Here is a 17,807-nt window from a genome sequence, read left to right as displayed (position 1 = left end):
AGTTCCTTCAACTTGAACTGTAACATCAAGGCAGTGCAAATTTGTCCTTTGGATGTCAATTCATCGAGATCCTTGCACTGTATATAGACCTAATGTTTTTGGGTCCGTACTGTGATATTCTCCCCAAGTGAGTTCTTAACCTGAGTTCGGAAACCATTAGTTTTCCCTGTTTTTTTTCAGCTCAAACACGAGGTCACCCTTTTGGGTCCTTCGAATCTTGTTGACATTTCCGCCTAGATCTTTTAGGTCGAGGTGAGCGTTGCCCTTTTCAGTATCTCCGCGTAAGACAAACTTCCATTGCTGGAGATTACAATCGCTTCTGGACGAATTCGCCCTTTTGCCTTTTTCTTCGCTTTTTTGCAAAACAAAACCTTATTAAAATCGGTTCAATGTCTGTCTGTATGTCTGTCTGCCACAAGCACTTTTCTCAGAAACGGCTATACTGATTGACACGAAATTTGGTGAAAAGGTGGGAACTGTGGACCCCAGACATGCAGTGAGCGATATCCTTCTACGTTAGGGGGGTCCCCATACATGTAAAAGGGGGAGTAAACATTTCTTTTCACCGAACTCGATTAGTACTTTTCGAAACTGGTTCAATATTTGATATTGGGTGAAACATAGGGGAGTGAGTTGGTTGGAAGTAGCATAAAATATAATATGGAGCATATTATCTCCAAGTTTGATCAAAATCGTACTATTAGTAACAAAGTTACAGTAGCTCAAAGTTGTCCTTACCGTGTAAATTTACAACCCGAAGTACTAAATCTGACATGCTAAATGCATATACATAACGAGCTAAGTACAAATCGGATAGTTCTACACTTAAATGTACTCACAGAAGAAGCAAACAAAACCTTTCATACCTGAAGCGCCCAGCTTCCGGTTTCCCAACTTGTTCTTAATTACCTTGGTCCATCTACCTTTTTCATTCCCCTTGGATTTTGTCGAGTCGATTGCCGAAGCTCCCACTTGGGGGACCTGCTTTCTCTCTTCGGTGCTTTTAGTTCCGTTTTTCGGAACTATTAGGCGCCTGCTGACTTCCCAGAGGATCCACATCTCCTTCCCGCACTCTCTTGTTTGGTGGCAGGTTGATTGCAATACGATTAGGTGTCGCTTGGGTCGCCTATGACACTGTTGGGGCAACAGATTTCGACTTGCCCTTGGAATTTCGTTTAGAGCACTCTAATTGCTCTCACCATATTTTTTATGGTTTGGTGGACGTTATGCTTGTCGTTGATGAACTCAGACAGCTTCACTATTTTTGCACCAAGCTGTGTAAAGAGTAAGGGTAACCAGATTACTACTTAGTCCTCCATATTTGGCATTCATTGACCTTTCCTGCGTTTAATCTTTATTGATGTTTGGCATTGGCGGAGATCTCAAAGTTGACGAACTTCTTCCGAATGGGTCCTTTTCCTGGTCCTGGAGTACCTCCTCACAAGTCTGTCTGCCTGTCACACCCGATGTATTCGGAAACGGCTAGACCGATTGTCATGAAAATTGATGAGAGTATGTAATCTGGTGTTCCCTTTACATGTAGTATGTGGCGCCGTTTTGTGTTAAGTTTAAGGGGGGCTCCCATACATGTAAATGGAGGGTGCAAATGTTTTTTCACAGAATGCCATTTGGGGTATCAAATGAAAGGTCTCAATTAGTACTTTTCGAAACTGGTTCAATATTTGATATTGGGTGAAACATAGGGGAGTGAGGGCTCAAAACATGACCCCCAAAAAGTGTAACAGGTCTTCGTTCTCAGAACCTATCCAACTGAAAATTCTGAAAAAAATCACAGTGGTGCATCTCTACGAAATCTAGGCCCAAAATATATCCGGTTCCAATATCTACGCAAATAAAGTTAATAATAGTATATTTCCACATTTTAGAAATTTACACGGCACCCCCTTATGTTCATCCCAGAAGTACAAAATTTATCATTTTTTGTGAATTTCGTGCACTCTACAACCTGCATGACGTCATCACCACATATCAATTCATCAATACCACAACGAAATGGGTTCTTATGAATGGGATCGGAAAGAATTATTTTGTTTTAGATTTTTTTGTCATTTGTATATGAATATCAATTACTCCAACCAGACATGTGTGCATGTAGGTATATGCGTGCTAATGAACTTTGCGGATAGTGCCTAATTCAGATAGATATAAGAAGTAAATCGGATATATGGGTACAATCAATTTATATACGTGCAGTATTCGGAAATTGGCGGTTTGTTTGTTTAGGGTGAGCGTAATATCTATGGCTGTAATATGTACGTATGTCTCGTAGTTTGGAAAAATATGAAGGAATATGTTGGATTTGTAGCTATATACGGATAGAAAGATACATAAGATGAACACAAAATCTTTATACCTGAAGCGCGAGCTTCCGGTTTTCCGGCTTGTTATATAATATTTTCATGAAAACTGTTCGATTTAGGTTCAATTATTAGTGATTTTGATATTAACGAACACCATTTTTTCAGACGTTCCAGTAGCTCAAAATCATATACGCAGAGATTTTTTGAGTTGTTTTTTGTCAAAAAATGTATTGATTCATTAAGTGCAGATAATATCGACAGCGCGAAAACAGGCAAAACTGAATTGAAACTGCAAGGCCCAAACTGGGAAAGTTGTGTAGTAACGCAAAAGAAATTTCAATGACATTCCTGAAGAACATATTTAACCAAAGAGCAAGTTAAGTTTGTAGGTTTAATGTGTGGTTCACTCGGTGATTATTACTATTACCTGTCTCCAAAATTTTCAAGCAGTAATTAGAAATCTACGAGAAGACAAATTTTAGCAGAAATTTCACTTATCTTCGGTCCCTTAGGATGGGTCCAACCGCTAATTATAAGAGCAAAGTAAATAATTCAGGAGTTATGGGAAGCAAATTTGGAATGGGATCAGGCTGTTCCCAAGGATATTCAAAATTTGTGGAATCAGAAAAAAAAAGAATTTTTACAAATTCAATCTGTTAATATAGCCAGATGGATTATCAGTTATTCCGAAAAGACGATAAAAATATAATTGCATGGATCCGAAGATCGAGTAAAATGGTTTATGAGGCAACTATTTATGCTAAAGTGGTATATAGTGAACGCAATGGTATTCATCTAATCATAATAATATCCAGAATTGCTACAGTGCAGTCGAGGGATGCTTTGCTTTTGTTAGATTTAATACAAAAAGTAAATAGGTCGTTAAAAATGAAACGAATAGCGAAATTTTGCTGGATAAATTTATTAGTAGCAGCGGAAAAGTGGAAACAATTTGTTCGTTTTCGGGTAGCAACAATCCAAGAATCAGTATCACGAGAACAATGCAGATATGTTAAATCGAAAAACAATCCTGCAAATCTAAACTCTCATGGTTATGATGTACAAATTTGGCTAGATTCAACGTTGTGGTGGAGCTCGAAATATATAGATCGTTTCTCAATGGGAGAGGTCGGTGAAATGGATGCGATTGAAGATGCTGAGTTGGAGGTGAGTATGAAGGAAGTAGAGGAAACAGAAGGCCACGTTAGTGCAACTCTCAGTTGAAGATAGTGATTTACTACTTAATCTAGTCGAGCGATCATCCAATTGGCGTAAAACGTGCCTTATTGTAACAATGATGTTCAGGGTAATAAGTAAGTATCGAAATCGTGAAGTGAGTCGTTTAATGAGAATTAAACTCTAGGAGTACAAGGAGGCAGAAAAGGTGCTAATCAAGTGCATTATACGAAGTGGATTCTCAGAGGGGATTTTTAGGGATTCCAGAATTACAGAATTTGAAACGAAACTCTAAAATGTACAGTTTAAACTCTTTCTTAGATTCAGATGGTATTCTACGGGTAGATAACAGACTGAGAAATGCCAATATACCATTCGAGATGAAACACCCAGTCATCGTACCATCAAATGCGGCGCAACTTGTAATTTTAGTGAATCATGCACATATAAGTACATTACATGATCGGCAATGCATTTTAAATTGTGGTTCTCGAACCATAAAAATATTCTTTAATAACTATGTTCGTTGCCATTATTAGGCAAATGTTCCACACCAATTAATGGGAATCCATCCCGAATCTCGAGTCAACTATTCCAAAGCAAGGTTGACGTTGGGGATCCAATTGTGATCAACTGGACTTCAGTTGCGCTGACAGGTGGAATTGCTCCAAACGGTGGCAATGCTTGTGGAAGTGGAGTGTTCATCCTCCACTTCTTCCACAAGCAGTCTTCAGTTGAAATCCGATCAAAATATTCTCGCCATCTATCCGTCGTGGCTCGCCGGTTGGTAAGCAAAGTACCGTTCTTATCATTAATCCAGCAGAAGTGTTCTATATTCTGGGTGCATTAGTGTCGGCTTTTGATAAGTCAATACAGATCTTTCTCGCCATCCTGAGTGTCCAGTTTATCGTATGCATCTTTGTAATGGACTCCTCGGGAAACAGCGATCGCTTTTCTTTGCCATTTGGCCAGCGTTCTATCGCCGAGAAATTTGTGGCAAAGGCGTTTCTTTTTACGGGCCTTTATTTTAACATCGTTATCCCAAAGTCAAATATTTTGGTTGATGACCCGCTCAATCGGCTTGGTGACCCCGAGGGTTGCATAGGTCACTTTGTGGATCGTGTCTTTAACTTGGTTCCACGTTTCTTCTACATTTGTAATGGTTTTTAACCACATAAGCGGGATCATTTCTTCTTTCTGTACACGGGATCGCCATCATTTAACGCGCGTGGGCCAATTCCTCACATTGTTTTATCGATGGTTTGATTCGCATGACGGCGCACGCGATCGTCTCATACGGAACCGCTTTTCAATCAGTAACAGTAGTAAAATGTCGGCATTTAATGAGAATATATTCGATTTGTATTTTATTGTTTCTATTATAAAATATAGGAAAATCAGACAATTGTTTGATGAACCACCCTCATTGTGCGCTCAAAACCGTTTTCCTCCATGGCGTCTGTTGCTGTCTGCCTTTTCATCTACATGACCACCAAGGTCGCCTACAATGATGATATGTTCATCAGCAGATACCATACAGGTTTTTGTATCGAAAAGTTGCTAGATATCCCTTTCTCGGCATCAGGTCGATCTATCTGTGGTGCGTAGGAGGAGGAAGAGGGAGTAATGCGCGAAGCTAATATAATGTTGAGCTTCATCAGCCGGTCACCAAGTTATTCAAATTCTTTTATGGCGTCACAAAATCCCCCCGGGATGCCAATGCCAACACTATACTGAGTGGGTGGGCTACCAAAATATAGAAGTTTATAGCTATTTTTAAGGATTTTTGTAAAACAAAACCTAATTAAAATCGATTCACGTCTATCACACGCACTTTTTTCCAAAACAACTAAACCGATCTGAATGAAATTTTGGTGGACAGATGGGAACTATGAAGTCACATGCATACAATGAGTGACATTAATTTTGCGTGGAGTTTAAAGGTGGCTCCTCATACATGCAATGGGGGATTTAATTTTTTTTTTACCGGATATAGTCATGAGGCGCATAATGAAAAGTTCCGATTAATACTTTCCGAAACTGATATTACTTTTGACGTGGATTGAAAAGTGCCCGAGTGAGAAGTCAAAATGTACACACTTAAAGTGAGACAGGGCTCGTTTTCCGAAGTTACCTAACCAAAAAGTCTTGAAAAAAATTACGCTAGGGGCTTATATAAGATCTAGGCCTCAAAATGTGTGTCATTCCTATATCTGCTCAAATAAAATTACTAATTACAAACCACACTGGTCAAACAGGAAGAATAAGGATAGGAGAATACAACTTTGAGACGGTTAATTTCTCCTATCTAGGGTCGAAAATCACAACCGATAACAGTTACGATGATGAAATCCGTGCACGGTTGTTAGCAGCCAACAGAGCATATTTCAGCTTACAAAAACTGATCCGCTTGAAACGTCTCACCATAGGGTCAAAGCACTTACTTTACAAGACAATGATCTTGCCAGTCCTTCTGTGTTAGTCGGAGACTTGGGTTCTTAGCAAGAAGGATTGCGAACTCTTGGCCGCGTTCGAGAGAAGAATCCTCTGAAGAATCTTTGGCGCCCTACATGAGGATGGACCATTCCTTAGCCTAAATAAAGACGAAACCCATGAGCGATACCATGACCGTCAGGTTGTGGATAAAATCCGGCTCAATAGGTTACGGTGGGCGGGTTACTTAATCCGTGTGGTTGAGGATGATCCATCCCGAAAAGTCTATAAGGGCAATATCTATAGTAGAAAAAGAAAACGAGGCGACTCTGCCTGAGATGGAACGATGGCATAGGTCAGGACGCCAGATTGCTTTTAGGGATATCAAATTGGTGGACTTCGGCGCAAAACCGGGATGTCTGGAGTTTGTAGTTAAGGCTGGCATAGACCGGATACTGTTTGTCGCGCCGTCGATATTGATGATGAATAGCGAATTACCGAATTTGTAAATTGATTGAAAAACCCATCAAATTTCATCTTACATATACTAAAGTTTGCACTAACGTAGAGGACAGTATCGCGCTTACGCTTGCCAGTTCATGGAAATCCTGCTATTAGTGTCAAAGTTATAACAGTTCAAACTTATCAATTTCGCGCGAAGTTACTGCATCTTAACCCGCGCTAGTACGATGCTGACCTCATAATTAACGGGAATAATTGACATTAGAGTGAAATATTAAAATTCCTCTAGGCCCCGCCCCAACCATTTTTTTCTTATTAATCGACTCTTTTCGGACCCCCGCACTCCTCCCCTTTGCACCTAACATCAAAATTAAAAAAACCTAGGTGAGGGTGAAGAAAAACTTCCCCCCTTAAGTGCAACGTCCAGCAATGTACTCGTAATTCATCGCATGTGTGGAGGTTTACAGCTTTCTCTTCTTCCAAAAGTTAATCAATTGAATATACAAAAGAAGCATTCTTTTGTCTTAGTTTCAAAAAGTAGGTTTTGAGAACTTTTTTTCAAGAAGATTAGATAAGTAGAAGTTTGGAAGTAATCCAAGGTTCAATAGTTTGCCGCGGGCTCCAATTGCAACCATCTTGTTATGTAGCTTTTAATATGCGAAATGGCAATGTGTATCGATTGGATTCATCAGTAACATCATCATCCGCACAACAAACATTGCTAACGTAGGGATCCCAGTTGAAACGAATACCTGGATTTTGTGCTAAGCAACAAACGGCCGATACAAATTGCCGCCGAGACAACTACAGCGAAAGAGATTGGATCGTTAACTTGCATCGAAAACATGCTTAACCATTTGGACTGCAATTCCTGACCATCCATCGAGTTAATTTATGCATCTGTTAAAGTAGCAAACACATAAGAAAGATTCCTCGACTAACTTTTAGTCAATCGGTTCAGGATGATTTGGACAATGTACAAGTGAAATTAAGCGAGATCCGTAAAATTGAATCCACCATACAACCGAAATTAATTCTACGAGACTGTGGTCTACATATTCTGAGTAGTAACTCTGGCGATGGTGAAACAGATTTTTCATTGATCTACTCTAGTTTATGTGTGGTCCTTAAATTTAATACTAAAACTTTTGTTCGTTATGGTATTCCGAATTGTAAACAACGCGCATACATTTAAAACCGCTTCTTGCCTCCGTCGGTGTTCATCAAGGAAGCGCCCTTTCACCACTCCTCTTTGTTCTTGTTATGGACACTGTTACACGGAGCATCCAACGTCCAGCACCCTATACATAATGACGTTTTCCTAGCGTCTCGTAGCAAAGATGATCTGGAGCAAAAATGGAATGGTCGCCTTATGCAACAAGGTCTCAGATTCAATCTGAATAAAATTGAATTTTTGATGACTAATCTAGCTATCAGAGCTATTTAAATAGTTCGGGACAATGCTATGAGCCGATGGAATGCTGCGTTATGAAATTGCTTTAGGCATTAACGCAGCTTGGATGAAGTGGCGTTCTAAAGCCGGTGTTTTTTGGGATCGAGGTATCAACGAACGTCCCAAATCTAAAATTTACCAAAGTGTCGTTTGCCCTGTCGTTCTCTGTGGCTCTGAGTGTTGGCTGACTATAAAAGGCAATGTTCCGTTGGACTAGTGGGATATTTTCGAAATGAGGAAATGGCAGTAGACAGGCCACACATTGAGGTGCGGCGACAATTGCATTATTAGCTATGCCACGCATTGGAACGCACTCTCCCAAGATTGCCGACGAGTGGATCGCCCCAAGAGAACTTGGACTGCAAATGTCTCAGGAGAGGGTGGAGTTGAAGCGCATTTCAGCGAACTGTGAAATTTCCAATGTCTGTACTCCCTTGAGTAATTTCGCGTGAAATATCGACATGTTGGAACTTTTCCAATTTAGATGATCTCAAAAACTTAGGGATTAAATAGTAGTTTCTTTTGGTTGCCAGCCCGAATTTTCTGGGAATTGGGTCTACGAATTATATAAAGGAGCATTCAACATCTGCGAGCCGCTACGGTCACGCTGTTCCCAGGGCCTCTGCCCTGGTAAGAAACCGTAAAGCCGTCGTCGCTTGGTTTTTTTAAAAGTTTGGGTGCAAGCCCTAAGCGAGGGGTCCGTGGACCAGGAAAGAGGGAGTAAGTTGCTCCCCATTTGGTCCGGTCCTGCATTAAGTTGATGCGGACTTAGGACCCCCTACATTCTTAAAACGAAGAGAAAGTTCAAGGTGGGGGGTCTCTCCATACATGCGAAAGGAAGGTGCACAATTTTCAGAGAATGTGCCCATGTGGGGTATCAAATGAAAGGGCTTAGTACTTTTCGAAATTGGTTCCATATTTGATCTCGGGTGAAACGTAGTGGCGCGTAATCCAACTATTACTAGCAAAGTTATACAAGGTCGAAATTTCGCATTTCCGGTAAATTTATTGCACCCCAAGATTTATATGACGTACTCACCACATAAAGTGAATTTATATGAACGGCGGCCGATCATTTTAGTTTTCCTTTCTTGGCTTTTTTTAGTTATTTGCATATCAGTGCCAATTACTCGAGGTATTATGTGCTAGTAAAGCTTGCGGGTAGTAACGAATATAATAGACATGTGTGTACCTGGTTACCAGTGGATTTTTGTGAACGGAGTAAAGTCGAAATGCGTGTACATGCGTTAGATCATAATAAATATAAACATATACGAGTATACTAGGTTGTTAAATAAGTGTTGCAATGTTCAATTGCTAGTTGCTACTAGCTCAATCTTTAAGGTTTTGTGTGAAACAAAGCCTTATTAGAATCGAGTCGATCTCTGTGTCTCCGTTTGTCTGTCTGTCTGTCACAGCCGATTTATTCGGAAACAGCTGGACCGATTGTCACGAAACTTGGTGGGAGCTTGTGTTCTGTTGTTCCCTTTACATACAACAAGTGCCGCCATTTTGTGTTAAGTGTAAGGGGGGCCTCCCCATACATGTGAATGGAGGATGTAAAATTTTTTTCATAAAATGTGGCCATGTGGGGTACCAAATGAAAGGGCTCAATTAGTGCTTTTCTAAACTGGTTCCATATTTGATATCGGGTGAAACATAGGGGAGGGGGGTTCTAGTTCCATATTTGATATCTTTGATATCCGGTGAAACATAGGCTCAAAATAAGACCCCCCAAAAAAGTGTAACAGGTTTCGTTCTCAGAACGTATTCAACCGAAAAATCTGAAAAAAAATCACAGTGGTGCATCTCTACAAAATCTAGGCCTCAAAATACATCCGGTTCCGATATCTGTACAAAGAAAGTTAATAATAGTATATTTACACATTTTAGAAATTTACCCGGCAACCCCCCTTATGTTCATCCCAGAAGTACAAAATTCGGTATGGAAGTAAGGAATTCCAGAACGCATCAAAGAACATCTCTGATAGCTTGATCTTCCTGCGTTGACCACCGCAACACAGTACGGATCATTTTGGAACAGTGTGCAGAGATCTGCGAACTTTACCTAAAACGCAACATTTATTTGAGGAGCGAACTATTTTCTTGCACACCTATGCATTTTTGGATAGCTGAGTGGTTAGAGCACAAGGCTGTCGTACGGAAGGTCACGGTTCAAATCTCACTGGTGACAGCGGAATTTGTATCGTGATTTGACGTCGGATACCAGTCGACTCAGTGAATGAGTACCTGAGTCAAATCAGGGTGATAATCTCGGCCGAGCGCAATGCTGACCACATTGTCTCCTACAGTACACTGTAGTGTACCGTTACGGCCTAGATCCAATATGGATTGTTGCGCCAACGATTATTATTATTATTAAAATGTGGCTCATATGTAAAATTTTGTGTCGAATCTATGAATAGCTTACTTCGTTTCGTATTGAAATTTGCACATATTTTTCTCATACTATATCTCACCTTATAATTGTTGTTTTTACAAAAAGCTTTAAAATTCTCGTTTCGATAAGCAACGCATACGTATACGTACGTACAAAACTCACATTGACTGCATTTGCAAAACAGAAAAGTATTCATTATGCACACAGCCCATCGGAACCAATACCGCCTTACCAATCGAGTCGAATCGCATTTCGTTAAGCCAGTGTAGCATGCTTATGGTGCCGTTGAGTTTGTGGTGATGTATCTTGCATCAACTCAGGCCGTTTAATATCGCCGACTCATTTGTACTGGGTCGCACCTCTTATATCCATGGATTGAGCGGCACAATTGAGCTGCCTTAAGGGGGTCATCCCGTGTGTCGGATCCGCGGACTCGAATTTTTCGACATCAATTTTATCTAGATATAGTGTAGAATATATGGGCAAAGTGATTTTTTGATATTCGGAGTCGTTCGGAAATTTTAGTGTGAAACACGGGATAAGTCATATGCCAGATTTATGTCGATCGCCGTAATGAAGTGCGTATTTATCGGTGCGAATGACGTTCGAATGATTTCGCTAAAAGGACAAGAATTGAAGCCAGGGCTGTACATGTGTTTCTTAAAGAAACTTAAGATTTATGGACTAGGTATAGCAAATTAATGGTCAGTTAAGGTTTTATGGTTAAAAATCGAATTCTACTTTTCAAATGCGTTTTTCTCGAAACTGCATGTTGAAAATCGGCTGCCACCATAGTCCAAACTCTATCCAACGAAATTCTTTGAAATATCCACGACTTATTCAGAACGTATTTCTACGGTCCGCAAACTAGGATAATTGCGATTCATTTAGTAGTTTTCTTTTATTCATTGAAGAAGCCGTAAAAAACACCAAAATTGACTACAAAAAGTTGAACATGGCACCAAAAATTTAGCTTTCGATATTTTTTAATAATCATAGTTTGCGGACTGTAGTTAAGTCTGTATATTATAATGCTGTTTACTTGTTTTCTTTAAGATGATCGCAGCGCCCTGTAGCGCGGCAGCAGAAAAACACCTTTTTTTGGAGATGGGTGTATAAATTGCCCTGTATTTCAACGATGAACTACGCGATTGGGCTGGAAAAATTACTATGTACGCTCAAGATATTAACAAATCTATGGTGAACAATTCGTATTTGTATTTTCATCCAGTTATTCACAAAAAAAACGACCATCACACGGGATGACCCCCGTAACAGACTTAGCCTTAATAGTTTAGTGGCCACTTTAATCCATGTTGAAGCAGCGAATTTATCAAAACCTACCGAGATAAAATTAATAATTAGAAACCTGAACGTTCCCAAACCATCTGGGTATGATTGTCTTCCGGGAATAGTTGTAAGGAATCTTTGGCGTTAGGTAGTTATTTACCTAAATTTCTTATTTAACTGTTGCCTTAAAGTAAGCTACTTTCCCAATTTTCAGAAGAAAACTTTAATTATCCCTATTCAGAAACCTAAAAAAAATAATTTCACCTGGAAATAAAAATAAATCCAGCAAAATTTATCTAAAATACTCCCGAAAAACCCAAGCAAAGAAAAATTAACTCTGGGAACCAGCAAATTTGTACGAATTAGCTAGAAATACGAATAACCGATGTATTAAAGTCATAAATATAGTTCATCATAAATAAACATATTCTACTACTGCATACTAATGCACACATAAGCTAGACGCTTCAGGTATGAAAGGTTTTGTGTATTTCTTTTATAAAGAGATTTGAGTGTGCATTTGTCCAATTGGTATGTAGCACGTATAATAATATATGCATATATTATGCGAGAATATCCACTTCCAAGTGATATTGATATTCAAAATCTTGAATTTGCACAGAAGTGACAGCTCTGACCTATTATAATTTTGTTAGTAATAGTGCCAATTTCACCAAATTTGGTTGGATCATGCTCTATGCTGTAGCCTACATGGCGTGATTCTAGGAGGAACTTAAGGAGGGTTCTCCTGCCAACTACTAAAAATTATAGTAATGTACTATTATTAACTTCATTTGAACAAGTATCGGTATGGAGGGTATTTTGGGGCCTAGCCACCATACAGTGGCAGTCTCTAGACTTTTTCAGATTTTTCGGTTAAGCAGTTTTTGAGAATGGGTCCGTTAAAGAAATGATCACTTTCAACCACCCGCACTCCCCACCTTTCCAACAAATCTCAAAACTAAGAGCAGCTTCGAAAAGAAAGGTCTCGGTTAACCTTTAATTTGATGTCCCACATGACTGTATTTGATGAAAAACAAATTTACACCCTCTTTTGCATGTATGAGGACCCCCCCCTCCTTTGATTTGACGTAAAAGGATGTAACTCACTATATGCGGGAGCATTCACAGTTCCCACCTTTCTAACAAATTTGGTGTCAATCACTATAACCATTTCCGGTAAAAATGGGTGTGACAGACAGACACACAGACAGTGAACCGATTTTACACAAAACCCTAAAAAAGCTAAAAATAAGATATTCACATGCTTCCTGCGCTTCAGATGAACCCGCTTTATATGAAGATAACGTCTACACGCCCCAGAGTACAATTAATTTATATAAAATACAAAACTTTCACCCTCGATAGCTTGGTTAATAATATTTGAAATTCTTTAAAGAAAAACAACAACGAGGTGGTGGAATTTTCAGAAATTCATAAACCACCCACCATTTCTATTTCGGTCGACAAGACCGTGTTTCCCCATCACATGACCTTGGCAGATCACCCATCACGACCACAATGTCATCTTCAGGAAGCGTTTCTTGAACTGCGTTTAATTATTCGTAGAAAGCAGCCTTCTCCACTCTATCGGAAGTCTTTTTTGGTGCGTAGCATTGTACAATTTTGAAGATCCTTAATCAGGACCAAAATCTTGCAAGTAGAAGTCTGCCAGAAATTGACCAGAAGCAACCGACGCTGGATTCGCGTTTACTACCAGTTAACTTTCCAGAGTACAAAAGCACATTGTCGTTAGGGTGGCAGCAGGGAGAGTAGTACTTTCCAGAGTCCCGCCATCTTACTTCGCTAAGGCCCAGAATGTCCAGGTTATATCATTTAAATTCCCTCTCAAGTTAGAGAAAGCGGGCATTTGTGCGTGAGCACGCTCCAGAAACCAATCCGTTTTTGGTGGCCAAAGGTCATTGCCATGAGACCAGTGCCTATGCGAGGCGCTGTTGACCTCTTACAACACGCAGGGAACGGTATTCTTAAGACCCAACTTACAGGGCTATATAGTAATTGGTAATTCTCTAATTCTCTAATTTGAGGTACTATAACTTTGTTGATGTGAGTAAGATTACCGTGAGGCCTACCGGTATCATGCGATATGTTATCAGCTATGTTATTGGAAAATTGTGTGTATCTACAATACACTTAAAAAGTGTTTTCAAGTAAATTTCTAAAATATAATAGTATGCTACTATTGATTTTATTTGAGCAGATATCTGAACGAGATGTATTTTCAGGTCTAGATTTTGTGTGGGTGCATCACAGTGATTTTTTTTGAGATTTTTCTGTTCGATACGGAGAACAAGACCTGTTTCACTTTCTGGGGCACACATTTTGAGTCCCCACTCCACCACGTTTCGTTCAGTATCCGAAATAAGATCAGTTTCGAAAAGTACTAATTGAGCCTTTTCCTTCGATATCTTACACGATCATATTCTTTAAAAAAAATGTTGCTCCCTCCTTTCGCATATACTGTGACCCTGTTCGTCTAGCAGTTCGCAGGCCACATATTCTCACCAAATTTCGTTACAATAACACTAGCCATTTCGGAGTGAATCTCGTGCGACAGACGGACAGGCAGACGATCAGACAGACAGACGAACAGACGGACATGCGGACAGATAGACATTGAATTAATAAGGGTGATTGATTCTTTAGTTTTAATACGACTAAATTATAAGATTCTTCTAGATATTGGATTTGGATATCATTAGTAACTGCTTTCGCTTCGGAGTCAAAGTGCTGCCGCCGAAGTGAGCCATAATCTGAGCATCTAATGAGCAGAAATGTCCTTTTAAATTCGTAGAGCTTTCTTTCAGTAAAAATTTACTTTACGCGGTAATTAATGAATGCACTTTTGAATACTGATGTACCGCGAGAATGTTAGAAGAAAGCAAAAAATGCATCGCACTAGAAACACACTTTTATTTTTAACATTGCATCATTATTAGAACTGTTTCCTTGAAATTCAAAACGTCAAATTCGCTTTTTAACTTCAATTATTTTTCTCGACACATCAAGGCCTACTCCGCCACGGAGAACACCGGAACGGGAACCATATTTGATGTCGCGTGAAACGTAGGGGAAAAAGAGCTCAAAATATGACCCCCAAAAAGTGTAACAGGGCTCGTTCTCAGAACCTATCCAACCGAAAATTCTGAAAAAAATTGCAGTGGTGCATCTAAATAAAATCTATGTCTCAAAATACATCCCGTCATCCGCACAAATAAAAATTTAGCCGAGAACCTCGCTTAAGTTCATGCTGGAACTACAAAATTTGGTGCTTGCATAAGGGATAACTTTGGGAAGTTTGAAGAAAATCCAAATATTTTTAACAAAGTTATAGAAGGTAAAACTTTTATATTTTCTGTGAATTTCTTGTATTCTAAAACATTTATGACGTCATCATAACATGTCAATTCGTCAATGCCACAACAAAGGGAACTCACTTGAATGGGAGGTAGGAGGGAAACATTTTGTTTTAGTTTTTTACTCATTTATATATCAATATCAATTACTCTAGACAAACATATGTATGTATTTATATATATATATATATATAAATGAAGCTTTGGGGTAGTGCCTAATTCAGATAGATATATTTATACATTTAGGAAGCGGGATTCAATATATATAGTTTATAAGCACATATATTTACATTTATGCACGAAGTAAATCGAAAATAGGTGTACGATCAATTTATAATATATATATGCATATAGAAAACAGCATTCGGTATTAGGCAATGTTTCTTTGTTTAGGCTGATCATAATATCTGCATCTGTAATATGTACGTATTGCTTGTAGTATGAAAAAATATGAAGGAATATTTCGGGTTTTTAGTCGACGAATGCAAAATGTGCGTAGAAAACGTCTCACCTAAGATGAACACAAAAACTTTATTCCCAAAGCGCCAGCTTGCGGCACTCCGAATTATTGTATTTTTGATTCCGGTGCGGACGCAACGAATAAGGAATATACGGAAACTTTATAAATGACACGAAAAGGACTGGAGTGTCCAAAAGGACTTCAATGCCACATTCCCGAGCTTGAGTAGTATAGAGGCGTGCACGCGCATATCAACGGAGCACTTCAGTGGAATCGCACCTAAAGGGTCGGAGACCTGCCCGATCAACCTGACCACGTTTTTACATTTTTTAGATAGCTTTGCATTCGTGGTTGACTTTGGTCAACCTGGATCGCTGTTATGGTCAAGATTGAAGATCATTACAATTGACCAAGACAAAGAATATTCTTATCACTCCTCAAATGAAAACAAAGCAAAGACGCAAATTCATTAAATGAATTCAATTTGTTTGTAATGCTTGAAAGAAACCTTACTATTTGCATTAATGATTTATAAATGTTTATATTCTAATCCAGGCTTATTTTCATAAATTGAAGCATAAATCCTACTCAAATTAGTTGAAATACGAATAAATAATATAATTGTTTAGAATTCCTTACAACTGTTGAGTCACAGGGAGGAAAACCCAGGCCCGTAGAAGTTTGTGCGGGTTTCCCAGAAACTGCGTGTTTGATCAATAATATTTTTAGTAAAATTTCTCTATTCCGAGCCTCCTAAGAACCCCTATCCCAGGGAGAATCTTGCCTTTTCTCTTCCCCTCTCGGTTGAGTTGTTAGCATCACGACGTAATTATTATCAATATTTAACAATATAGATAACTTTTTAGCTGCCGCAGGGGTTATGTAAGTTTTCACTTGAATGTATGTATAGGTTTACTACACAACCAAGCATGTTATTTATGTGTAATTTACTTGCTAGTTTACCGGTACCTTAATGAAATACGTTATTTCCCGCGCATTCTGGCATATAGGGATAAATACCAATATTACAGTAAGTCTACTATGTTTTAAATAACATTAAATTTATCATAACACTTCACGCAGTCCTTTTAAAACAGCCAGATTGAAACAGAGTTTTGTATAAATTTACTAGATGTACATACGTATATAAAGTGAAAGGTCTTAAGCAATATCTTTAGACTGACTTTGTTGCTACAGATGGCTCGATTTACTACTACATACAAGAAAGCACAAAACATCACCGCCTTATCTTATTCTGATCTCTATGAGGCTGCAAACTGCTATTGCCAAACCCTAGCAACAAATCACTTTCTGTCTAATCTTTTGAGGCTTCACACATTACTGTGGCATTGGATTTGTGAAACATTACAATGAATTTGAACATGTAAGAGCCAATTAACAAAATTGATTCCTCATTCACACTTACCGCGACCTTAAAGTCTCTTCATCTACACTTAGCACCGCGTTAAAGTCTCAGTGCCTTGACTGGCTACGCTATGATCACTTCAAGTATTCTGAGAACTCAGGTGTTGTTCGTTGAAAGCGCACCAAACGCCCACACCAACTGGTGAAGTTTGTATCTGTGGAGCAACTAGACACAATCTAGAATAGTGAAAACTTTTAAAGCTTCTTCTGGTAGAAACGCGCAAATTCCAATATCAAGCGTAGTTTAGCACAAAGTGCATACACACACATTGTGAATATCACACGTTACTTCGTTAAATGCAGCTTCATTTTAAGATTTTTCATAAAACGAAGCCGTAGTAAAATTGATTCAGTGTCTGTCTGTGTGTTTGCCTATCTGCCTGCCTCAATCAGTGTTTTCTGCTCGTGCCTAATTTTAAACATCTACAATTCGGATGCATGTATATACGCACGTGTTCAGTTGCCAATTCAGACGCATACACATGTACATATTTGCACACGAAATAAACGGAAATTATTCAAATATATATGCATACATGTTGTAGAACGTTCCAATGATCAATATAGATGCGTATATAAGTAGGTACGTATGCAGTAAGCAGAAGTTTTCGATCTTTATTCTTATTAGGGTGAACATAATAATTATGCCTGTAGTAGATATAACTTTGAGTTTGGAAGGGGACGAAGGAATACGGTGGAATCCCGATAATGCGTACACCGATTATTCGCACTTCCGGCTAATTTGCTGGTTCACAGAGATAATCATCTTTGTTTCACGTTTTCGATAATTGGCAAACCCGATATTTCGTACCAAATCGTCGGTCGCTTGACCATACGAACTATCGGGATTCTACATTCTGGATTTTGGCTAAGAGCAAATGGAAAAAACGTGTATTGAAAGGTTTCTCAGTTAAAAAGACACAGTATCTTTCATTTCTGAGGCGTTCAGTTGCCGGTTTTTCGACTTGTTGAATAAGATTCGAATAGAGGAATGAATACATTAAACAAA

At 38.9% G+C, this 17,807-nt stretch overlaps 2 protein-coding genes across 3 annotated transcripts in view; one reads left to right on the top strand and one right to left on the bottom strand.

Annotated features, from left to right (window-relative positions):
* LOC119650451 (lysozyme) overlaps positions 1-16,979 on the bottom strand; it is a 63,294-nt gene extending 46,315 nt beyond the window's left edge. Inside the window, exon 1 of the mRNA XM_038053309.1 lies at positions 16,800-16,979. The gene's annotated coding sequence lies outside the window, so the exon portion shown is untranslated. The remainder of the gene's footprint in view (positions 1-16,799) is intronic.
* The window catches only part of LOC119650440 (carboxypeptidase N subunit 2), a 307,216-nt gene that overhangs the window by 66,188 nt on the left and 223,221 nt on the right, over positions 1-17,807 (top strand). The window lies entirely within an intron of this gene.

Source organism: Hermetia illucens, chromosome 1 (genome assembly GCF_905115235.1).
Source record: "Hermetia illucens chromosome 1, iHerIll2.2.curated.20191125, whole genome shotgun sequence".
In the NCBI taxonomy this organism is placed as follows: Eukaryota; Metazoa; Arthropoda; class Insecta; order Diptera; family Stratiomyidae; genus Hermetia; species Hermetia illucens.
Note: the sequence above shows the minus strand (reverse complement) of the source record. Positions and strands in the feature narration are given on the sequence as shown.